Here is a 26,446-nt window from a genome sequence, read left to right as displayed (position 1 = left end):
GTTTATGTTATTTTGTAAAAGGAAGACATTATTCAGATGTTTGGGGATGCAACTAAATCAAAAAATAGCCGTGTTAAAGTCAAAGTTATGTTTGAAATGTATGCTTTCACAAAAAGCTGAATTTCTCTGTTTTTTCATGAGAAATTGGAAAATTGCTCAAACTAAGCTATTTTCTAATGCTGATTTCTAAAGAATGGAAAAAGATACGAACTTACTTTTTTCCCTGCTTAACTCTTTCACTCCCAGCCATTTTCACCAGAGCAAGGCCGTTCGCTCCCGGCCGTTTTTTCTGGATTTTGACTGATTTTGCAAGGCCCACAGAAAATTCTGTTCTATTGCTATATAAACTTTGAACCCACCAAAAGAAAGATTGGACTCTCTTCTTTCAGCAGAAAAAAAAAGTAAGTTCGTATCTTTTTCCATTCTTTAGAAATCAACATTAGAAAATAGCTTAGTTTGAGCAATTTTCCAATTTCTGATGAAAAAACGGAGAAAATGAGCTTTTTGTAAACGCATACATTTCAAACATAACTTTGACTTTAACAAAGCTATTTTTTGCATTAGTTACATCCCAAACATCTGAATAATGTTTTCCTTTTACAAAATACTATGAACAACCAGACAAATAGAGCTTTAGATAGAATAGTAACAATTTATTCACACACAACGACTGAGAGATGACGGTTTGTCGCCGAGATGACGCCGTTGTCGCCACGTCAGCTGTGTAAACTTTTCCCTCATCGTTGTCTGTCTCACAAAAATGGATTATTTTTGCATTTCTGCGGGGTCTGATAGGCGAGCCGCTCCACGGGGGGTTTCACTCGTTTTGCACGATCGTCCAGCGCCTGGTGTCCCAGGCGTCCTCTCGTTGTTTTGTCCGGACGGAGCGCCGCCTGGGCTCAATCCGCCAGCGCTTTGACAATGCTGGCCGGCCGTTCACTGCTGTTGAATCGGCTTGTCTAGTCTTCCAAAATGCGTTACTGCCCTCCAGTGGCCAGTTTTATTGCTTTAAAATTGGTTTGGAGCGTTTTTCTTTGGTTCTCAGATACAGCGGAAGCTATATATGCTTCTTATAAAAAAAACGCAAAAGACGTATAAATACGGTTGCGGGACAGTTGAGCATTTAAAAATAAAACGTATTTAGACGGTTCCGGGAGCAAATGAGTTAAAGAACAGAGTCTAATCTTTCTTTTGGTGGGTTCCATGTTTATATAGCAATAGAACAGAATTTTCTGTGGGCCTTGCAAAATCAGTCAAAATCCAGTAAAACGGCCGGGAGCGAAGGGCGTTGCTCCGGTCAAAATGGCTGGGAGTGAATGAGTTAACAATACAGGCAATGTTTGCCCCCCCAAATTTTTAACTTCCATTCCTTTTTTCTATGTACTGCACATTCTTAAAAAAAAAAAACACTAGGACAACTTTTTGCTCTTATTTGCCAGTGTACGTTTTGAAGGGAATGGTATCCTTTCTCGTATTTACCGATCGACTGTTTGTATTACTCTAACACTCCCGATATAAAATAAATAGCACTTGCAGCTGACTGAGCAAGACTGACACTGACTAACAGGTGATAGAAAAGACATCTACAAGCCCATGTTTCCACGTCAGTTCTTCCGGACAGTCCAGAATAAATGGCGGGACGTCCTGTCCCAACACAAGGAACACCGGAGAACGCCCTATATACCACTGATAACAAGACAGATAAAACTCCAAGAGCAACTTTGACGCTGAGGGGGCAAATCTCCCACTGCGGTTGCCCCAGTAACGGTAACTCAGCAACTGTTACGCACCAACTAAACAGCCCGAACTGCGATAGATTATCCTAAACACACCCTTCTTCCTGCCCACAGCCCGCCCCGCGAGAGCCTTCAAAAGAACAATGTTTAACTAAGTATTGTCATTTTTTCTCGGGAACCTTTTGTTGACTTGTGATATGGTGACCTTTGAAGGAGTCTGCCTCCTCGCCTGAGTCTGGTTCTGTTTCGCCTTGCCGTTTGATCGCTGTCGACCTGAATAAATTGTCAACTTGTGCTTCGAAGCATTTTTCCAGCTTTCACAATGGAGTCAGTAAAAGGGGTTAAGACCAGTGTTGGTAATAACGGCGTAGAAAAAATAACAGCTCTACCAATGGCGTTATTTCCTTCAGTAGTGAGTAATCTAATTACTTTTCTCATCTCTGCAACACCGTTACCGTTACAGAGGCGGGGAAGGCGTACGTTACTATGTGTTACGATGTTGGTTGACTGACGCGAGAAAAGTCTGAAAAAGACGGACTCACGGAGACGAGAGAGCAGAGCAGGAATGGGGAGGAGGCAAGGGAGTGTGACGCCGTTGCAAACGCGATGCTACTATGCTAGGTGGCTCCAATAATACCTGACTGTAGCCGATACCCTACAAACTACGCCCACATGATGCTTCGGTAGATATCACATATATACAGAACTAGATGCAAATGACAGACACGGCGGCATTAGCAAGATGTATAATAAAGAACTCGATGTGTTAGTATACAGCCGCCATCTTAAAGCAGTAGACTTCTCAGAAAGGCTCTGTTGTAGAGAACCTTCCTAGCAAACTTAAGTAACTTTTTATCTAAAATGCTCCTAAATCGGCAAAACTTAATTTAAATATATCTTTAAATGATGAAACAGTTTTAAAACTTAAACTTACACATGTCCAAAATAGACAGAAGGGAACTAATGCAATACGGGAGCAATTTTAACAACTTTAACGGTTGATTCACAACATTAAATGACTTCCACACATAGCAAAGGTTACTATCTAGTTATCGCAATATCCGCAATACCCCTGTGTCTAGTTACTTTTAAGGTAAAGAATTGGGCTAGGGCCAATTGTCCCAAAAACCCTTTAAACTTCACATTGTGTGACCTGTTAATTATCACCAGTTACTTTGCCAAGTAACTAATTACTCAGGTAACTGAGCTACTAACGCAATTACTTTTTGGGAGAAGTAATTTGTAACTGTAATTAATTACTTTTTTAAAGTAAGATTAACAACACTGGTTAAGACTAAGGTCAACACACAGTGTTTGGCCTTTTGGCCAGTTTGTCGGGATCTCGCTGGCCCGGGTCGTAGGATCTGTTCCAGCCCGGGTCCGGCGGTCCCGCTGGCGTCGTTCCGGCAATCTGGCTAAAAGGTCAGATTCCTTCAAGTTCCTTACCACAGCTTAGTGAGAGACCACTTGGTGGAAGCACCAAGAGTCTTTGGAGCTAAGCAGCAAAGTTTCGGAAGACTGATTGAATTCGTATCTCGACCAAGCTTGTTTTTCCTGCAACACATATGGTCAAGCATGACTAATGCTCATGTTTCAGATGGTTGAAATTTACAGGGCAGTGTGGACATCTGCTCCTCACTCAAGTCCAGAACAAAACATCTTAAGTAACAAACGTACAAAATTTATATTCAGAAATGTCAAGTGTAGGCAACAAGCGCAAAAACCACACTGCGGGGCTCTCCAAATCTGCTCCATTTCAAGGAAGGATGCCTTCCTTCTACTTGGACGACACGCCGGACTGCAAAGTGCTTTGACGCTTTATTTCAATTGAGTAATATTGTTGCAAAGCTAACCGTTTTCCAAACTGCACTCAAATGTGACAGCTTGATGTTTAAAGAGTACTTCGGTCATTTAGGTGATCGTGTTGCAATGCAATGTGCAATTTGGGTGAAACAAAGCGTGTCTTGAAACAAATCCACCCATCTGTATGACCGTAGAATGGACTTTTCTTTAACAAATTACCGCTATTATCATTTTTCACATTAAGAGGCAGCCACCAATGTACACCAGACATGGCTGTAAAATATAACACTGCAAGAAGATTTTTGTTTCAGTGTTTCGGAGAGTTTTCTGAAGCGTTTTTTTAATACTAGAATGCTAATCAGGGCTGAAAATGGGCCAGAACTTTCTGGAACGCCGTTCCGGTATAGGATTCGGGGCCGGAACACCGTTCTGGTATACAGTGCTTTGATCCTGAAAATATGACGACATCTGTCAATATACCGGAGGTGGGTAGAAGAGCCAAAAATTTTACTCAAGTAAGAGTAGCGTTACTTCAAAATAAAAGTAAGTAAAGTAAAAGTAGCCATCCAAAAAATGTACTCAAGTACCATTTAAAAAGTTTTTGGTGAAAATAATACACTGATGAGTAACACCATGAGTAATTGCTTACATTTTTGTTTAATTTTTTTTTAAACAATGTTATTTTTTTCTCTCAGCACTAAGTTATCTACACTCACCGGCCACTTTATTAGGTACACCATGCTACTAACGGGTTGGACCCCCTTTTGCCTTCAGAACTGCCTCAATTCTTCGTGGCATATATTCAACAAGGTGCTGGAAGCTTTCGTCAGAGAGTTTGGTCCATATTGACATGATGGCATCACACAGTTGGTGCAGATTTGTCGGCTGCACATCCATGATGCGGATCTCCTGTTCCACCACATCTCAAAGATGCTCTATTGGATTGAGATCTGGTGACTGTGGAGGCCCTTTGAGTACAGTGAACTCATTGTCATGTTCAAGAAACCAGTCTGAGATGATTCCAGCTTTATGACATGGCGCATTATCCTGCTGAAAGTAGCCATCAGAAGTTGGGTACATTGTGGTCATAAAGGGATGGACATGGTCAGCAACAATACTCAGATAGGCTGTGGCACTCCAACGATGCTCAATTGGTATCAAGGGGCCCAAAGAGTGCCAAGAAAATATTCCCCACACCACTACACCACCACCAGCAGGCTGAACCATTGATACAAGGCAGGATGGATCCATGCTTTCATGTTGTCGACACCAAATTCTGACCCTACCATCCGAATGTCGCAGCAGAAATAGAGACTCATCAGACCAGGCAACGTTTTTCCAATCTTCTATTGTCCAATTTCGATGAGCTTGTGCAAATTGTAGCCTCAGTTTCCTGTTCTTAGCTGAAAGGAGTGGCACCCGGCGTGGTCTTCTGCTGCTGTAGCCCATCTGCCTCAAAGTTTGACGCGTTCAGAGATGCTCTTCTGCCTACCTTGGTTGTAACGGGTGGTTATTTGATTCACTGTTGCCTTTCTATCAGCTCAAACCAGTCTGGCCATCATTCTCCTCTGACCTCTGGCATCAACAAGGCATTTCCGCCCACAGAACTGCCGCTCAGTGGATATATATATTTTTTTCCGGACCATTCTCTGTAAGAGATTGTGCGTGAAAATCCCAGTAGATCAGCAGTTTCTGAAATACTCAGACCAGCCCTTCTGGCACCAACAACCATGCCACGTTCAAAGTCACTCAAATCACCTTTCTTCCCCATACTGATGCTCGGTTGGAACTGCAGGAGATTGTCTTAAACCATGTCTACATGCCTAAATGCACTGAGTTGCCACCATGTGATTGGCTGATTAGAAATTAAGTGTTAACGAGCAGTTGGACAGGTGTACCTAATAAAGTGGCCGGTGAGTATATATGAATGATGCTGTACAATAACCCATTACATAACCACATTAGGACAAAAAAAAAAAAAAAACAAGAAAAAAAACAAAAACATTGAATTGCAGCGAGAGAAAAAACTGGCAGAAAATAAGCATTATTTGCCCAAAGAGCATGAGTGCCCTCTAGCGGAGAAAATAGTTCCTAGCTTGAATAGAAGGGCAATAGCGTCAACATAATGTGCAACCTTCATAGATACTGTTATGAAATTAAAAGAATCATATCTCCGCTTTTCCGTGGTCAATCGGTGCCAAATAAAAACGCAGACAGAGGTTAAAATCAGCGCTTTCGAGTGCTGTTGAGGGCAGCGCTCTATGTCAAATACTTAATTTTTTACAGTGCTTTAAAGACGCCACGTGATTGAACAGGCTGGCCTGATCATAGAACGGCAAGCTTGCATCTGATTGGTATATTGGAGTCATGTGATTATTGTTGCAACGTCTCATTGGTGAAACTTGTAGCACTACTCTTGGCATCACTGGCAAAAAAATCTAACACGTAGAATCAGAGGCTTCATCATTATCGATGGGTCAGCTCAGCCATGTACAGTGGGGCAAATAAGTATTTAGTCAACCACTAATTGTGGAAGTTCTCCCACTTGAAAATATTAGAGAGGCCTGTAATTGTCAGCATGGGTAAACCTCAACCATGAGAGACAGAATGTGAAAAAAAAAAACAGAAAATCACATTGTTACATTTTTAAAGAATTTATTTGCAAATCATGGTGGAAAATAAGTATTTGGTCTATACCAAAAGTTCATCGCAATACTTTGTTATGTACTCTTTGTTGGCAATAACGGAGGCCAAACGTTTTCTGTAACTCTTCACAAGCTTTTCACACACTGTTGCTCGTATTTTGGCCCATTCTTCCATGCAGATCTCCTCGAGAGCAGTGATGTTTTGGGGCTGTCGTTAGGCAACACGGACTTTCAACTCCCTCCTCACCCCGTGGCGTCAAAATGATAACTACAACGGTGAGCAAAAATCCCAGAACCACACGGGGGGACCTAGTGAATGACCTACAGAGAGCTGGGACCACAGTAACAAAGGCTACTATCAGGAACACAATGCGCCGCCAGGGACTCAAATCCTGCACTGCCAGACGTGTCCCCCTGCTGAAGAAAGTACACGTCCAGGCCCGTCTGCGGTTCGCTAGAGAGCATTTGGATGATCCAGAAGAGGACTGGGAGAATGTGTTATGGTCAGATGAAACCAAAATAGAACTTTTTGGTAGAAACACAGGTTCTCGTGTTTGGAGGAGAAAGAATACTGAATTGCAGCCGAAGAATACCATACCCACTGTGAAGCGTGGGGGTGGAAACATCATGCTTTGGGGCTGTTTTTCTGCAAAGGGACCAGGACGACTGATCTGTGTAAAGGAAAGAATGAATGGGGCCACGTATCATGAGATTTTGAGTGAAAATCTCCTTCCATCAGCAAGGACATTGAAGATGAGACGTGGCTGGGTCTTTCAGCATGACAATGATCCCTAACACACAGCCAGGGCAACAAAGGAGTGGCTTCGCAAGAAGCATTTCAAGGCCCTGGAGTGGCCTAGCCAGTCTCCAGGTCTCAACCCCACAGAAAATCTGCAGAGGGTGTTGAACGTCCGTGTTGCCCAACGACACCCTCAAAACATCACTGCTCTAGAGGAGATTTGCATGGAGGAATGGGCCAAAATACCAGCAACAGTGTGTGAAAAGAAGAGTTACAGAAAAACGTTTGGCCTCCGTTATTGCCAACAAAGGGTACATAACAAAGTATTGAGATGAACTTTTGGTATTGACTAAATACTTATTTTCCACCATGATTTGCAAATAAATTATTTAAAAATCAAACAATGTGATTTTCTGTTTTTTTTTCTTTCCCACATTCTGTCTGTCATGGTTGAGGTTTAACCATGTTGACAATTACAGGCCTCTCTACTATTTTCAAGTGGGAGAACTTGCACGATTAGTGGTTGACTAAATCCTTATTTGCCCCACTGTACTGTGCAACTCCTTCAAGCAGGGGGCCGCCAACATCAAGAGGAGCTATTCACAAACACACACGCAGCGAACTAACGCCGGATTTCGGTTCAAAAAGTACGATAGCTGTATCACATACAAATAGGAAGGATTGTCTCAGGAGTGATTTGTTCGAGGATTCAAGGTAATTATTATATTTTTTGTACCATGCATGCAATTTGAAATGTTGTGAAAAAAATTGAGAAATTAGCCGCTAAGGCATTGGCATCATGGTTCGCAATACTTAGGTAAAATAAATGCTACCTGCACAGTTTCTTTTGCTTTTAACCAAGAATCGAGACTGTTTTACATATATGTATGAAGAATTCAGGGACTGAAGCATTTATTCACGAGAATTTCAACGTAAAAAGCTCTTTGTTGTGGTAAGGCGGGCCACAGCGAACTTAACGCATTCACTCCCAGCCATTTTCACCGGTGCAACCCCCTTCGCTCCAGGCCGTTTTACCGAATTTTGACTGATTTTGCAAGGCCCACAGAAAATTCTGTTCTATCCATCCATCCATTATCCTCCGCTTAGTCCGGGGTCGGGTCGGGGGGGGCAGCAGCTTTAGCAGGGAAGCCCAGACTTCCCTCTCTCCAGCCACTTCAGCCAGCTGGCTGAAATTCTGTTCTATTTCTATATAAACATGGAACCCAAGTAAAAGAAAGATTAGGCTCTTATCTTTCAGCAGGAAAAAAGTTACTGTAGCTCATATCTTTTTCCATTCTTTAGAAATCAGCATTAGAAAATAGCTTAGTTTGAGCAATTTTCCAATTTCTGATGAAAAAACAGGGAAATTTGAGCTTTTTGTGAAAGCATACATTTCAAACATAACTTTGACTTTAACACAGCTTTTTTTGCTTTAGTTACATCCCAAACATCTGAATAATGTTTTCCTTTTACAAAATAACATAAACAACAAGACAAATAGAGCTTTTGATAGCAAAGTAACAATTTATTTAGACATAACTAAACTATTGAACTGTTGAACTATTTGCGGACATCACAACGGGGAAGGCTCTCGGCTGCTCCCGGTTGAATGAGGTAGCTCCCAGTAATCTGATGAGTCCGGATCAAGATCGGTCTCCCTTTTTTCATCATCTTCATCGTTGGTTTCAACCTCGGGCTCAGGAGTAACGCAACGTGAGCGCCGCAGAACGCGTGTGGAACCTGATGCTGTTGTGGCCGTCTCCGTCTGTCTCATCAAGATAGATTTAAAAAAAAAAAATCCTTCTTTGACGATGGTTTCGTTTTCTTTTCAAAACACTCCTCCAGTGTCGTTTGCATTTTTTTCTCCCATCATTTTTCTCAAATTCTCACACGTCTTCACAAGATCCCTCCAACTTCCATTTCCTGACTATTTTTCTTCACTTTCTTTCTTGGGCCGAGATGAGTTCTTACAAAATGCGTTACTGCCCTCCAGTGGCCAGTTGTATTACTTTAAAATGAGTTTTGAGCATTGTGCATTGCAGTTTTAGGTGCAACAGAACCTAGTGATGCCTCTGGTAAAAAAAAAAAAAAAAAAAACCCGTAAAAGACGTATAAATACGTTTTTGGGACACTGAAAATATTAAAAATAGGACATATTTATATATTATAATATATATTTATATATATTTTGGGACCGAATGAGTTAAAGACGAACCGCACATTCGACATATTTATTGTAAAATAAATGCTACCTGCACAGTTTCTTTTGCTTTTAACTAGAGATGTCCCGATCGATCGGGATAGGGTCCGATCACATCATTTTCCAAGTATCGGAATCGGCAAAAAAACATCGGACATGCCTTTTTTTAATAAATATATATTTTTTAATCAAATCGTTTTCTAATTGTATTTAACGTTACAGACATTAATGGCGTTAATGGCGAGAATTAATATTTTTTACATTTATCACGTTACAATATTTAACGCAATTAGCGCATGCGCTGCACGACCCACTCACGCATTGTCGCGTTCAATCTATAATGGCGCCGTTTTACCCATACAGTATATAGAGCTAAAAGGCAGCGTAAAATGAGTGGAGTGAATTTTGGCAGCCTTTGGAGCCTTTTTTTAAAATGGATAAAGTCTTACAATCCCTCTCTCAATGATTAGAATAATCGTGGGAAGCAATGTGGGGAAGAAAGGTAGTAGCTGATCTTTTTCTTAACACCCTATGTTATTTCCCAATGCAGAGAAGATATATCCATTGGTAGCACGACGCACAGTCATGGTTGCACCACCCATCATGCATTTGGGCAGAAGTTAAATGGCTACAGTATCATTTACTGAAAGCTCAACAAATACACTAGATGTCAATATTTAGTCACAATATACAAAGTCACATTTATCCTTTAAGAATTACAAGTCTTTCTATCCGTAGATCCCTCTCACAGAAAGAATGTTAATAATTTAAATGCCATCTTGAGGATTTATTGTCGTAATAAACAAATACAGTACTTATGTACTGTATGTTGAATGTATATATTCGTCCGAGTTTTATTCATTTTTTTCTTAATGCATTGCCAAAATGGATATGATCGGGAAAAATTATCGGGAATGATTGGAATTGAATCGGGAGCAAAAAAAAAAAAAAAAAAAAAGCAATCGGATCAGGAAATATCGGGATCGGCAGATACTCAAACTAAAACGATCGGGATCGGATCAGGAGCAAAAAAACATGATCGGAACAACTCTACTTTTAACTAAGAATCGAGACTGTTTTACGTCCATATCTATAAAGAATTTAGGGATTTAAGCATTTATTCACAAGAATTTTCAACAAAAAAAGCTCTGTCTGTGACTCCACTCGGTCAGCATTGACGGCCTCGCCAACAATGCAGGCCTCCTATTTTTCGGCCCCGCGCCCCGTCAATTACATTATGAAGTCTATGGTAGAATAAAGAGGTAAAAATGTAACGACTCTTGTGTATCCCAAAGTAGCAGAGTAAGAGAAGAATTTTTCTTCACAAATCTACTCATGTAAAAGTAAAAAGTATGGCTTAGTACAACTACTCTTAGGAGCACATTATTCTCAAAATGTTACTCAAGTAAATGTAACACAGTACATGTAACGAGTTACTACCCACCTCTGCTAATTAACATAAAAGATGTATGGAGAAAAAAAAGAAAAAAATGCAAATCACCATCAACCTTCCTGCTTCATAAATGGATCTTCTCTGTCTGGATCAATACTCCGACATGACAACACTGCATCTGTAAAGGAAAAATTTTAAGAGGAAAATATTTTTGTGATGACAGTCGACTAATTGCTGGCTTATCTGTACATGCCAGCTTCAATTAAGAGGAGTGGACCACGACAACATCCAGTTTTGAAACAAATGCTTCACTCGTGACTCACTGGGCGGTTTATAGCGCTTTTATTCACATTTGGGAAAGAGTATCATTAGTCAATTCCAAAGAAACGATATGAGAAAATTCACAACAGGTGTAATTGGAACTGGCTCTTGTGAGAAATTACCAGTACCAAAAAAATTAAAAAAATGCATGCATCCAGTAAACTGCAACGTAATGACATATACAGTGGGGCAAATAAGTATTTAGTCAACCACTAATTGTGCAAGTTCTCCCACTTGAAAATATTAGAGAGGCCAGTAATTGTCAACATGGGTAAACCTCAACCATGAGAGACAGAATGTGGAAAAAACAAAAACAAAATCACATTGTTTGATTTTTAAAGAATTTACTTGCAAATCATGGTGAAAAAAAAGTATTTGGTCAATACCCAAAGTTCATCTCAATACTTTGTTATGTACCCTTTGTTGGCAATAATGGAGGTCAGATGTTTTTTGTAACTCTTCACAAGCTTTTCACACACTGTTGCTGGTATTTTGGCCCATTCCTCCATGCAGATCTCCTCTAGAGCAGTGATGTTTTGGGGCTGTCGTTGGGCAACATGGAATTTCAACTTCCTCCGCAGATTTTCTATGGGGTTGAGATCTGGAGACTGGCTAGGCCACTCCAGGACCTTGAAATGCTTCTTACGAAGCCACTCCTTTGTTGCCCTGGCTGTGTGTTTGGGATCATTGTCATGCTGAAAGACCCAGCCACGTCTCATCTTCAATGCCCTGGCTGATGGATGGAGATTTTCACTCAAAATCTCTCGATACATGGCCCCATTCATTCTTTCCTTTACACAGATCAGTCGTCCTGGTCCCTTTGCAGAAAAACAGCCCCAAAGCATGATGTTTCCACCCCCATGCTTCACAGTGGGTATGGTGTTCTTCGGCTGCAATTCAGTATTCTTTCTCCTCCAGACACGTAAACCTGTGTTTCTACCAAAAAGTTCTATTTTGGTTTCATCTGACCATAACACATTCTCCCAGTCCTCTTCTGGATCATCCAAATGCTCTCTAGCGAACCGTAGACGGGCCTGGACGTGTACTTTCTGCCAGTGCAGGATTTGAGTCCCTGGTGGCGCATCGTGCTACTGATCGTAGCCTTTGTTACTGTGGTCCCAGCTCTCTGTAGGTCATTCACTAGGTCTCCCCAGAGGATAAAGACTACCGTATTTTTCAGACTAAGTCACAGTTTTTTGCATAGTTTTGCTGGGGGTGCGACTTATACTCGGGAGCAACTTATGTGTGAAATTATTAACACGTTATGATATCATTTCACATATTATTTTGGTGTTTTGGAGTGACACTGATGGTTTGGTAAACTTGTTAGCATGTTCTTTATGCTATAGTTACAGTATCTGAATAACTCTTAATAGCTATGGCCAGGTTCGTGTTCTGCCTCTGCAATGTGTGTTCAATTGTATTATTGACTTTTTTATATTGAAATGCTTGCTTTTAGTTTGTGGCGCTTTCACGCCCATGTGGGGGCGCACTCGCACTTGTTTGAAGAAGACCGCTCACACGGCAGAAGAAGGCGGACAGCTACGCAGCTTGAGTGAGTGGGCGAGTTAGCGAGAGAGAAACATGGCTGCGAACCTATGTTCATTGTATCAATAATAATAATCCTTTGCAGAACAATAGGGCCTTCGCACCTGTTGGTGCTCGGACCCTAATTACTTACCTTCTTTTTATGGCTAGGTTAATAGTAGTAGTATTTGTTTTATTATTTATTTATTTATTTATTTTATTCTATCCGTGATTAAATGCGATTTTTATGTATAATTTTATTTCCTATTTCAATCCTTTAAAAACATTTTTTTTTACGTTCCATTGATTTTTATGCGATTTTTATGATCTTCATGTGATGTAAAGCACTTTGAATTGCGTTGTGTTGAATTGTGCTTTATAAATAAATTTGCCTTGCCTTTTAAACAAAAGCGGTTGCACGACGTCTGTAAACGGGGGTTATTAAGGGTAAAACGGACAAATTAAAAACAGTTCGGAGTAGGGTTGTTCCGATCATGTTTTTTTACTCCCGATCCGATCCCGATCGTTTTAGTTTGAGTATCTGCCGATCCCGATATTTCCCGATCCGATTGCTTTTTTTGCTCCCGATTCAATTCCAATCATTCCCGATAATTTTTCCAGATCATATACATTTTGGCAATGCATTAAGAAAAAAATGAATAAAACTCGGATGAATATATACATTCAACATACAGTACATAAGTACTGTATTTGTTTATTATGACAATAAATCCTCAAGATGGCATTTACATTATTAACATTCTTTCTGTGAGAGGGATCCACGGATAGAAAGACTTGTGACTTTGTACATTGTGACTAAATATTGCCATCTAGTGTATTTGTTGAGCTTTCAGTAAATTATACTGTAGCCATGCGCAAATGCATGATGGGAAGTGGAACCATGACTGTGCGTAGTGCTACCAAGTGATATATCTTCTCTGCGTTGGGAAATAACATAAGGTGTTAAGAAAAAGATCAAATGCTACCTTGCTTCCCCACATTGCTTCCCATGATAATTTTAATACAATTCTAATCGTAGGGGGAGGGATTGTAAGGCTTTAGCCAATTAAAAAAAAGGCTCCATTGGCTGCCAAAATTCACTCATTTTACGCTGCCTTTTATCTCTCTAAATAGGTAAAACGGCGCCATTACAGATTGAGCGCGACAATGCGTGAGTGGGTTGTGCAGCGCATACATTAATTGCGTTAAATATTTTGACGTGATACATTTTTTAAAAATTAATTACCACCGACATCGGGATAAATTTGATAACCCTACCTTAAGCTTAAACTAAAGACTCTGGATGAGTGGAACATATTATGTCTGTAACGTTAAATACAATTAGAAAACGATTTAATAAAAAAAAAAAAATATATATATATATATATATATATATATTAAAAAAAGGCATGGCTGATATTTTTTTGCCTATTGCGATATTTTGAACATGACGTGATCGGACCCGGGACATCTCTAGTTCGGAGACATAGTGTGCCATGAATCTGCTATGGCAGCCTATAGACATATTGTTCTATCAAGCGCAACAGTTCTTTTGGCTTAAAATACAGCAGTTTATTTTTAAAAATGGTGCAAGAGCAGAAACTGCTTTTTCAGTCTTGTCTGTGTTTTTCGCCATATCTTTTTTTCCTCTTCGTTGGGCATTTTATGGCTGGTGCGACTTATACAAAGGTGCGACTTACAGTCCGAAAAATACGGTATATGCCTCTTTTTTTAACTCACTCATAGCAATTGACAGTGACAGACATCAAATCAATTTCAACTACGATGGCTGGCATTGAGTGATCATGTTTCACTGCCATTGATGGCGATTGACGTCCAATCCATCTTGACCGAGATGGCTGGCAGCTGCAAGTCAGCCGTCAATGGCAGCCAATGAGTTTTTTTTTCAACTGACGTAAAGCCGGAGCAACCTTGGCATGAGATGTGACAGTAAGTGCAACATTTAAAGGGCCAGCAACACGTCTTACAGTAAGGTGATATTCTCCGCGAGCGCCAATATGGCAAGCACATGTTGGCAGCCATAGCTTCAAATGTGATAAATCTTGTTTTTGGAGAGGAAACCTATCCAAAAAAAGGAAGGAAAAAAACTTTTCACTTGGCATTGTTTGATTTTATGATGTTGAATAATTGTGCTTAAACGCTGTAAGCCTGATTTTTATGACAGCGACGCAGCAGGCTACGAATGACTGTAAAAAATGATTGATTTCCCGTTTTGTTATTCTGACATCACTTATACAAATTCACCCGAAAACTAAAAGAATGGGTCAGTTACTGAATACAAAGAGATCATGTTTTAAGTACATAAAGTGTTGATGTAGATCTAGTCATTTTTGTACAAAATAATGTCTAATAATGCTGAAACGCTGAATCTTTTAAGCAGATGAATGATCTCTCTCTGTTCAGATGCATGTTTTTACACAGTCAGACTAGGAGTGTTGGTTAAGGCATAAGCGATAAGAGTATACTTAATGATTGAAGTTCTTTGTTGGCAGCAGCCTTAGCAACAGTTTGTTATCCATGCAGAATTGATGTCTTGTCAAACTACTAACAGATGTCTGGCCACCAGATGGTGGTCTTGGTTCTAACACTGCGTCGACGCCTGGTAGCTGTGACTTTCATTCACGACATTTGTTCCCCAGCGGTATTTGATGTTTTGAGGTTCAGTGTTGGGACATGAAAACATCCCGCTGAGACGCAAACGATGCAAACGCCTACTTTTGACTGCAGTCGCCCTACAACATCAGTCTTGATAGAACTACGTCGTCACCTTGCTCACTGCATCTAGAAAATGGCCAGATCGTGTTTTCTCGGAATTTGAGCCTTTTAGCACAATTCGGTCCCGTTCAAAACGCATTGATATAGCGACGCATTCCTGGTGCTTGAACTCAACTTTAAATGCGGTAACTAGAGATGTCCCGATCGATCGGCATTCCGATCGATTGGGTCCGATCACGTCATTTTCAAAGTATTGGAATCGGCAAAAAAATATCGGACACGCCTTTTTTTAATATATACACATTTTTAAATTAAATCGTTTTCTAATCGTATTTAACGTCACAGACATAATATGTTACACTCATCCAGAGTCTTTAGTTTAGGCTTAAGGTAGGGTTATCAAATTTATCCCGATAACGGCGGTAGTTAATTTTTTAAAAAAATGTATCACGTTAAAATATTTAACGCAATTAATGCATGCGCTGCTGCACGATCCACTCACGCATTGTCGCGCTCAATCTGTAATGGCGCCGTTTTACCTATATAGAGAGCTAAAAGGCAGTGTAAAATAAGTAGAGTGAATTTTGGCAGCCTTTGGAGCCTTTTCTTAATTGGTTAAAGCCTTACAATCCCTCTCCCTATGATTAGAAATATCGTGGGAAGCAATGTGGGGAAGCTAGGTAGTAATTGATCTTTTTCTTAACACCCTAGGTTATTTCCCAACGCAGAGAAGATATATCAATTGGTAGCACTACGCACAGTCATGGTTGCACTTCCCATCATGCATTTGGGCATGGCTACAGTATCATTTACTGAAAGCTCAACAAATACACTAGATGGCAATATTTAGTCACAATATACAAAGTCATACTTATCCTTTAAGAATTACAAGTCTTTCTATCCGTGGATCACTCTCACAGACAGAATGTTAATAATGTAAAGGCCATCTTGAGGATTTATTGTCATAATAAACAAATACAGTACTTATGTACTGTATGTTGAATGTATATATTCGTCCGAGTTTTATTCATTTTTTTCTTAATGCATTGCCAAAATGTATATGATCGGGAAAAATGATTGGGAGTGATTGGAATTGAATCGGGAGCAAAAAAAAGCAATCGGATCGGGAAATATCAGGATCGGCAGATACTCAAACTAAAACGATCGGAACGGGAGCAAAAAAACATGATCGGAACAATCCTAGCGGTAACTGTCTACTCTTTCAAAGAATCATTTCTAGTCCCCAGAGGAGTTGACTAAATGAAATAACTGTCATGTTTTGGCCAAAGTATGCTTGGATGCACTATTTTTATCTCTGTTAAAATATTTCCTGGAGGGTATACCATGGGACCTGAGATAGAGCCCTGTGGCACACACGTGGAAATGGGAGAAGGAAGAGATGTGGATTTGGATTAATCCGGATCCGTGTTGTTTTTGGCAGCCGTTTTAATTTTCGTCTTAGTTTTTGTCTTTTGGACGATAATACTTATTAGTAAAGATGTCCCGATTGATCTGCATCCATTCACGTCATTGTCAAAGTATCGGAATTGGCAAAAAAAAATATCGGACATGCCTTTTTTTAATATACAGTATATATATTTTTTATTTAAATCGTTTTCTGATTGTATTTAACGTTACAGACAAAATGTCTTACACCAGTGCTTCTCAATTATTTTCTGTCACGCCCCCCCCAAGGAAGACGTAAATGTTTCGCGCCCCCCCAAACTCTGCCGCCACTGTAAATAGTATCATTTGTCTATAAAATTACTATTATAAATACGCATCTGCCTAACATTGTGTCCTTTTTTTCTAATCTCTAACTTTATTAACATTGTTTTGTTTGTAACAAAGAAGACTTGACATTCATCAATTTGCCTGAATTTGAAAAAAAAGTCACATCCAAACTGTAAAAAATACACTCAAGGTACATTTTTGACCATTTGATACAGAAAAATAAAATGTAATAAAATCAGTAAATAATAACAAATTAAAATTGATTAGAAACATTCACTCATGAGGACAATATGCCCAAAAAATTTGACCAAAAAAACAAAACTGAATAAAAGAAAAAAAAGAGTGTCCTTGGACAGGACAGTTTTTATTTTTGCTGCTCACAGTATTTACCTCCTTTGCAATGGTGTGGAGTTATTTTGCAATGAGCATGCTAACAATGCTCACTGGTTTACTGATATAACACTGACAAAGCGGGACGATTGTTGGCAATATCCGGCACGTTTTCACTGAAAAACAATCAAGCGGCTTATCAATGAGATTGGGGTCTAATGTCTTTAAGTGGCGTCTTAATTGATTTGGCTTCTGGCTGTCCGCTATAATTCTTTTTAGACACAGTAAACAGTGATCTTTCCTCATCACACACTGTATTAAAAGTCAAAGCTAAAAGGCAAACGGCACGAAAAAAGCGCATTCTCGGCGGCCGAGGTAGAACCGTAGGTGAGAGCGGTCATCGTCCAAACCGAAAATGGCACTTCTCGGGCGGCGACGTGAGAACCGGACAAGACAGTTGATCGCTGCGTGAGTGAGTCCGGTCGGAAAACGGCTTTCGTAAACGGTGGTGGCACACTGCTCTTCATATCTGTTTTCTGTGTGTGCTGAGTGCTCTTCCTTAGTTCAAAAATACTGCACTCACTCTGAAAATGAGAGCGCCACTGCCACCTACTGAGTGGATGTGCAAGTACACTTTATTCCAGTACGGCAAAAAAACAAAACAAAAAAAAGCATGTTCCCCGAGGTCACATGCGCTGCACGACCCACTCACGCATTGTCGCGTTCAATCTATAAAGATGCCGTTTTACCTATAGATAATGCTAAAAGGCAGCGTATAATGAGTAAAGAGAATTTTGACAGCCTTTGAAGCCATTTTTTATGTGGCTAAAGCCTTACAATACCTCTCTCAGCAATTAAAAATAACGTGGGTGGAAATGTGGGGAAGAAAGGTAGTAGTTGATCATTTTCTTAACACCCTATGTTCTTTCCCAACGCAGAGAAGATATATCAATTGGTGCCCCTACGCACAGTCATGGTTGCACTTCCCATCATGCATTTGGGCAGAAGTTAAATGGCTGCAGTATCATTTACTGAAAGCTCAACAAATACACTAGATGGCAATATTTAGTCACAATATACAAAGTCACATTTATCCTTTAAGAATTACAAGTCTATCCGTGGATCCCTCTCACAGAAAGAATGTTAATGTAAATGCCATCTTGAGGATTTATTGTCATAATAAACAAATACAGTACTTATGTACTGTATGTTGAATGTATATATTCGTCCGAGTTTTATTCATTTTTTTTCTTAATGCATTGCCAAAATGTATATGATCGGGAAAAATTATTGGGAATTATTGGAATTGAATCGGGAGCAAAAAAAAAAAGCAATCCGATCGGGAAATCTCGGGATCGGCAGATACTCAAACTAAAACGATCGGGATCGGATCGGGAGCAAAAAAACATGATCGGAACAACCCTAGTTCAAAGTGGTGTTTTAGACGAGGTTTTGGACTGGTAAGTCCCAAATTTATAGGCTTTATTCCAATTCTTTGAACTGCTAGTCCTCTATCTGATGGGAGGAGGAAATGGTTTGCCCAGTGGAAGTTTGATTCTCACTTAGTATGAGGAAGTACAACAGACCTACAGGTAACATGCAGTGCGTTCACAAAAAAACAACAACATTTGTGGCACATTTAATGCCAGGAAAATAGTATGTGAGGCAAGGAGGTAATACATAAGTACTGTATTTGTTTATTATAACAATAAATCCTCAAGATGGCATTTACATTATTAACATTCTTTTTGTGAGAGGGATCCACGGATAGAAAGACTTTGTATACTGTGACTAAATATTGCCATCTAGTGTATTTGTTGAGCTTTCAGTAAATGATACTGTAGCCATGCGCAAATGCATGATGGGAAGTGGAACCATGACTGTGCGTAGTGGTACCAATTGATATATCTTCTCTGTGTTACTTTCTTCCCCACATTGCTTCCCACGATATTTCTAATCGTAGGGAGAGGGATTGTAAGGCTTTAGCCAATTAAAAAAAGGCTCCAAAGGCTGCCAAAATTCACTCTACTCATTTTACGCTGCCTTTTAGCTCTCTATATAGGTAAAACGGCGCCGTTACAGATTGAACGCGACAATGCGTGAGTGGGTTGTGCAGCGCATGCGTTAATTGCGTTAAATATTTTAACGTGATTAATTAAAAAAAAAAAAAAATTACCGCCTTTAACGGGATAAATTTGATAGCCCTACCTTAAGCCTAAACTAAAGACTCTGGATGAGTGTAACATATTATGTCTGTAACGTTAAATACAATTAGAAAACGATTTAATTTAAAAAATTAAAATTAAAAAAAGGCATGTCCGATATTTTTTTGCCGATTCCGATACTTTGAAAATGACGTGATTGGACCCGATCGATCGGGACATCTCTACTTTGAACCTTGATCAGCATCCAAAAATATGGCCCTGCGTGTCTTAACCTTCACCGAACCCCTTAGTCTGACTCACCAAACCGCTGGGGTTCGATTTAACCCAGGTTAAGAACCTCTGTTCTAGATACTTCTGATCCTTTTAAAGGCTGAAACGTTGTTGGCATTTTTATTTCAGAACTTGAAAGGTAATGAAAAGAAGACAACCTGAAAAAGAGACATGAATACACTAGTCGAAACACTATACTGATGACTCAGCATTACAAGCAACTCTGACCATCTTGTTCAAGAACATGTCGACATGTTGGCTTGTGATCAAACCCACAAATTTTGCGTTGAGACACAACCACTCTTACATCTGAGGCATGCTACAATTAGAGGAACAATTATTTCAATTGGAACTTTTTTGCATTGTGGTGGTAAGCTAAAACGTGAAAGTACAGGTTGTTCTGTATTATCTCGTAAGCCATTTGAATTGCGAAGGAGAAGATAAAAACTGAACTGTGATAAGAATCAAGGAAAGTATAAAATGTGCTTCCTTCACAGACCATTATCGAACAAATCGGATCGCATCGTTGACTCATTTCTACACAATGCAATTGTTGGTCTCATTAGTAAAGGTCTTTCTTCAAGCTCGATTTAACTTGAAGGGTTTTATTTTGACAATAATTGCACTCGGATTTAGCAGGAATGATGACCTTTATAAAGTCGACTTTTAATACTATTTCCATGCATAAGTGGTCTTGTAACTGACACGGAAAGAAGCAATTCGCCTCAACTTTAGAGCTCCCTCAGGAAGACTTCTTGGCCGACGGTGGAAATTCTCCCTGCTGTTTGTTAATGTGCTTCTAAGTCCAGAAGCAACATTGGCTTTGAATGCAAGATGCTCGCATCATGTCATGGTCTACATTCAACCACTTTCTCTAAGTTTTATTATGTCATTAGTGAGCTGAGGACTGGTCACCGGTCAATCACAGACAATTCTCACAGAGGATTATGATTTGTGCCTGTGTTACCTGTATCTGTAGCTCTTTCCAGCCACTGGTGGATTCACTGAAGTTGGTTGTGGTCATGTGGCTCCTGACCTATGTGGGGGATGCTGGTCTTTGAATGACGGGAAGCTCAAAGTGTGTCTGCCTGTGAGTGCTTTTTGATGGTGAAGGGGCTCAGCGTCACCCACTGCTTGGTAGGTAAAGAAACAATGCCAGAAATCGAGTCTCCAAACACTAAAGGCCGAGTTATGTGCTCCAGTAGAAGAGAGCACATCACCCCTGTGCTCCAGGCCCTTCACTGGCTTCCAGCCGAGTTTAAAATTAAATTTAAAATCCTCCTTCTTACATTTAAGGCCATGAATGAGATGGGGCCATCTTATCTTACCGATGCTCTGGTTCCATACCGCCCCAACAGAACACTCCGCTCTCAGAATGCAGGTCTACTGGTAGTTCCCAGGGTTTCTAAAAGTACTGTCGGAGCTAGAGCCTTTAGCCACCAAGCCCCTGTTTTATGGAATTAGCTTCCAGCTAATATTACCCCTAAGCCTATTTTGGCCGAATTTGCATGCCTTTGATGTTGCCTTTATATTTCAAAGAAAAAAACTGTTCACAATGGCCAAGTTAGGTCCATTTTTTCAGGATACCTTGACATGTCCAAACTGTTGTTTTCTTCACTGACCAACTTTAATCCATATTTTGGACCCAAAAAGACAAAAAAAATCCCCAAATCCTCAAAATTTTGAAATGTTGAAGTCCCACTGAAACCCAAACATGCTCGACCAACCGTTTTGAAGCTTGATCATATTTATTTAACTTGCTAGGATAAACATTCAATAGAAAAAAAATAAGATTGAATAGTTTTATGTTTGACAATTCAACACAAACAGCAGCTATGGTCATAGGCTTTTTTGGCCTTTACACATACTATGGTCAAAACGGTTTTACACAGTGCAAAATCGTGAGGGAAAAAAAAAAAAATATTATCCAACACAAAAAGGGTTTGGAGGATATCTCTTTGTGAAGTTAGGTATTGTACCCATCACCTTATCAAAAGTATATTCGTACATGCAATCAAGCTTCTCGAACACACATCTATATAACAATTTAAAATATTCATAGTGAAGATATATATATATATATTATGGCTGTCAAACGATTAACATTTTTAATCGAGTTAATTACAGCTTAAAAATTGATTAATCGTAATTAATCGCAATTCAAACCATCTATAAAATATGCCATATTTTTCTGTGAATTATATATATATTCTGTAAAATAAATTGTTGGAATGGAAAGATAAGACACAAGATGGATATATACATTCAACATACGGTACATAAGGACTGTAGTGGGCATTTCACTCTACTGTCATTTAAATCTGTCTATGCTGTCCTCACTCCGAAGCGTCTACTTTTTCCAAAGCTAGACAGCTAGTGAACGACGCCTTAATGATCAGACTTCTTCCTTTTTCATCTGATTTATTAATAAAATGGCCTCAAACCATTGTCCTCTTTAGACCGTCGTAAAACTACAAAAACAAAGTACACAAGCATTGAATTAGCAACAACGTTAGCTTAGCACGCTATACAGGTTAACTAAACATAAACAAAAAGCGTCTCATACAAAAAAATATAACATTTCGCCTATTAACATAATATGTACATTCTTTACAACAACCATACTTACGGACAAATCTTGTCCAAGGATCATATAAGCACAACAGAGACGTCGTGCAGCCATATTGAACTGGCAAAAAAACAATAAACCATGTCGCAAAGCGACCACAAGAGTTCGCTGTTAGACAGCACAAAAAGCCTTGCTGTAAAACTTACCAGAAGGCAGAATACTGTCTGAGCCGGACATGTGCGTTAATTGCGTCAAATATTTTGATGTGATTAATTTAAAAAATTAATTACCACGCGTTAACGCGTTAATTTTGACAGCCCTAATATATAACATGAAAAAAAGAATTTTCAAAAATATTGACAAGTTGTTCAGTTCAATTCAGTTTTTTCAGGCATGCGACCCACTAAAGTTTTTTTTTGCGCACTCAAAGTTTGTTTTTGAACATGTCACTGAGCTGCGTCACATACAACATCAAGCAGCCTACTCATCCGCTGTTTGCGCGCTGCTGTCACTTCTACTTGCCGAGAGGCCGACTAATCCGAGGAAAACAATGACAAATACAGCTCATCCTATTCCTTGAGTTAATGAAATAATGCATTAGCTTGCGCTAAATTTAGTTTTCGATTCATTCTGCACGTTTCAAAGTCGCTCGCTCAATCCAACTGGCCGTTGCTTGCTTTGCGTTTCTCCTTTCCCTTACTTGGCCCCTTGCTCGTCAATTTATTAAAAATGTTCGCATTAGGTTCGTCCTTCTTGACATCACAACGGCTCTTGGGATATGTAGTCTTTTGTGCTGCTTTCGGTTTTGAAAAAAGGACAAGAAATGATGGAAATATGGAGATAGACACATGGTCCATGCAGCGTTTTAATGCATATTTATGAGTGCAATAAAACTATAAAACTCAAATGACATTATCTCCCGTTTTACTTGGTCGATTGACTTCAAATAAAAACTGGTGTGGACATCAACTTCCGTACTGTCAAACAAGAGCAACCAGGGGCACGTGGGTGACGTAATTACAGCGTTACAAGGCTTCAAAGATGATATGCGTAAACGTGTCGCATCCGACACGTTCGGTGTTAAAGGGTTAAAGAAGCCGAGACAGTCTGCACATTTAAGATTAGATTAAAAACGTTCCTATTCGAAAAAGCTTATGGTCAGGCTAGTTGAAGTCAGAGTAGACTCACAGTTTAGTCTAAGCTGCACTAGAAGCTATAATGCTGGGGGAAGTACAGCCACTGAGTTCTATCTCCTTTTTCTCACTCTACCTACCACTTGTCTTACTTTATTTCTATTTTCCAATGTTAATATCTAGTTGTCTAGTCTCTTCATCACTAGTCACCCGGTGTCCCCTTTCCCCCCTCTCCTTTGGGGAGGGGCTATTTTTCAGCTGCAGCCTCCTGACTGTCCGGACCCCTAGCTGGATGGACGTCCTCGTTGCTACCCCTGGCTAGATGGACCTCTTCTTGTTCCTTTACTCCACTGCATCTTTACGGACTGTAACTTTGCCTGCTAAATCCCATTAGCAGTCCTGGGACTTCCTGTCTATCCGTCCTGGGAGTGGATCTCTCCTGACTGTGGTACTCCCCAAGGTTTCTCATTTTCTCCCAAAGACTTTGGAGTTTTTGGAGTTTTTCCTTGCCGACATGGAGGGTCTAAGGATGGGGGATGCCCAGGACTTGAACTTTATTTATTCATCTTTGTTGCTTCATGTGCTGTTTCTGATTGTGTATCATATTGCCTCTGCAAAGCCCTTTGAGGCAACCTTGTTGTGATTTAGGGCTATACAAATAAAATGGAATTGAATTGCTTCTGTGGCAGACCTGCACCGTCAAGGAAGACCCGATTTACGACCCTCCGCTGTAGCCTGACGTGCTCCCGCAGAATTTTCTGACTTCGTGTCCCGTCGACGCATATGACATGGCGGAAATGTACTGTGATTGGTCCGCTCAGACTGTTGTTTCCGGTTCAGCGCGAAATCACCGCCATTGTCAAAAATGATTTTGGTACACGCCAAGCCGAGGAGAGCAACGAAGAGCAAGTACGACAACTTCTACAATGTCTCGTCAAGACATTATGAAGATTCGTGGGAAGAGATTGCTGAAAATACAGCGCTGGAGGTCAGCCAGCGATTATAAAAATGGAAGAACCACAGAGACAAGTATTCAACAACAGACAGTTCACACTCAATACATCATCACTGATTGAGAGTGCCTTGGTGCTTTTATGATAATGTGTTTACTATCAAGGCGTCCAACGCTTTTGGGAAGTTTCATAGCCGCCAGAAATCTGCTACACGGCAAACAAATCGGGCTGGAAGGCTTTGCAGAACCCGGACAAAACGCTGGACCCAGCGCTCGACGCCAGTTTGAAGCTAGCCGCCATAGCTTGCTGGTTTCCACCTGAGGCAAAAACTCTCTGTGCGGCATCAAAAGTCGGACAGACTGCCTCGAAACCGTCTTCTGTACCTCAACATTTGTATGATCAACATTTATTCAATGTTGATGTGCTGAAGATCCACATTCAAGTGTTCCGTCTTGCATTGTTTATTTATTTTTTTCTCAGTTAAACTAGAGGAAGTTGACAAGTGTACACTAAAACCATACAAACACAATGCCACACCCCTCTCGTGACTTGGCGGTTAATTTAAGAGCTAGTGTTCCCTCACCACAGAACTATTGAATGCTCATTGACGCCCTGTCACTTCACTCAGGCTTAACAGCTACAAGGGGAAAAAAATACAGAAATAGAAGCTTATTTTTTCGCTAGTCGTTTTTAAAAAAGTAAGTGTCGCTAGGATGAAAGTCTCCTGTTCAACTCAAAACAACGGAATGAAACTGAAAAATGCCTCCCATGGATGTGAAAGCGGAAGTTCAGAATTTTTTAGATTAGGCTTAATCTTCGAGTTAGTGGGGGTTGAATTAGTCGGTGGAGTTGATTTCAACCACTTCCGTACAGTTTGTTAGTCATTTACTATTTCACTGCTCCGGAGTGGCTAAGCTAGTGCGAATCAATGATCCCTTCCTAGCATGCCAATAAAAAAATGATATTAATGGATCGAACGAAAAAAACAAAAATAAAAAGCAGATTGTTGTTCAAAAGACCCATGCGGCCAAAACAATGTCACACCAAACTGCCATAATTCATTTTTTCTGCGGGACTTTATTTTTTTTTATGTGTAATACAGCAGAAGTTTGTCAGTTAGATTGGGAAAAGCCACAAACACAATAAATCAATACAGAAAGATATTCATGCTCTCAAAACTACCCCTAAATTCTAGTTTAGAAGGTATAGAATGGTATATAACCAAGAGTGAAGTGCCTTTCATGTTAGTGAGTTGTCATACTCAGTGTTGTTAATTTTAATTTAAAAAAGTAATTAATTACAGCTACAAATTACTTCTCCCAAAAAAGTAATTGCGTTAGTAACTCAGTTACCTGAATGTAAGAGTAATCAGTTACTTAAAAGTAAAGTAACTAATGATAATTTTCATTTTTTTTTTTTTTTTTAAACAAACAAACAAACAAACAAAAAAAACCAGGTCACACAATGTGAAGTCTAAAGGGTTTTGGGGACAATTGGCCCTAGCCCAATTCTTTACCCTCCACTTAACTAGACACAAGGGTATTGCGATAACTAGATAGTAACCTTTGCTATGTGTGGAAGTCATTTAAAGTTGTGAATCAACCGTTAAAGTTGTCAAAATTGCTCCCGTTATTGCATTAGTTCCATTCTGTCTACTTTCAACATGTGTAAGTTTTAAAACAGTTTCATCAAAGATAGATTTAAGTCAAGATTTTGCCGATTTAGGAGCATTTTAGATTAAAAAAAAAAAAAAAAAAAAAGTTACTTAGGTTCGCTAGGAAGGATCTCTACATCAGAGCCTTCCTGAGAGGTCTACTGCTTTAAGATGGCGGCTGTTTACTAACGCATGTAGTCCTTAAAACATGTTGCCAATGCAGCCGTGTCTGTCATTTGCATCTAGTTCTATAGTATGTGATATCTACCGTATCATGTGGGCGTAGTTTGTAGGCTATGGCTACAGTCAGGTATTGTTGGAGCCACCTAGCATCGCATTTGCAACGGCATCTTCCCCACTCCTGCTCTGCTCTTTTGTCTCTGTAAGTCCGTCTCTCTCAGACTTTTTTTATTCAACCAACTTAGTAACGCAAAGTAACTCACACCTTTCCTGCCTCAGTAACGGCGTTGCCAAGATAAGAAAAGTAATTAATTAGATTACTCATTACTGAAAAAAATAACGCCGTTAGTAACGCCGT

The 26,446-nt window shown here is 39.8% G+C and overlaps 1 long non-coding RNA gene across 1 annotated transcript in view; it reads right to left on the bottom strand.

Moving 5' to 3' along the window:
• LOC130914425 (uncharacterized) overlaps positions 1-26,446 on the bottom strand; it is a 118,795-nt gene that overhangs the window by 21,354 nt on the left and 70,995 nt on the right. The window contains exon 4 of the long non-coding RNA XR_009062913.1: positions 10,625-10,694. This is a non-coding gene — a long non-coding RNA (uncharacterized LOC130914425). The remainder of the gene's footprint in view (positions 1-10,624; positions 10,695-26,446) is intronic.

This window comes from Corythoichthys intestinalis, chromosome 4 (assembly GCF_030265065.1).
Source record: "Corythoichthys intestinalis isolate RoL2023-P3 chromosome 4, ASM3026506v1, whole genome shotgun sequence".
Lineage (NCBI taxonomy): Eukaryota > Metazoa > Chordata > Actinopteri > Syngnathiformes > Syngnathidae > Corythoichthys > Corythoichthys intestinalis.
This window is presented reverse-complemented; position numbering and strand designations above follow the sequence as displayed.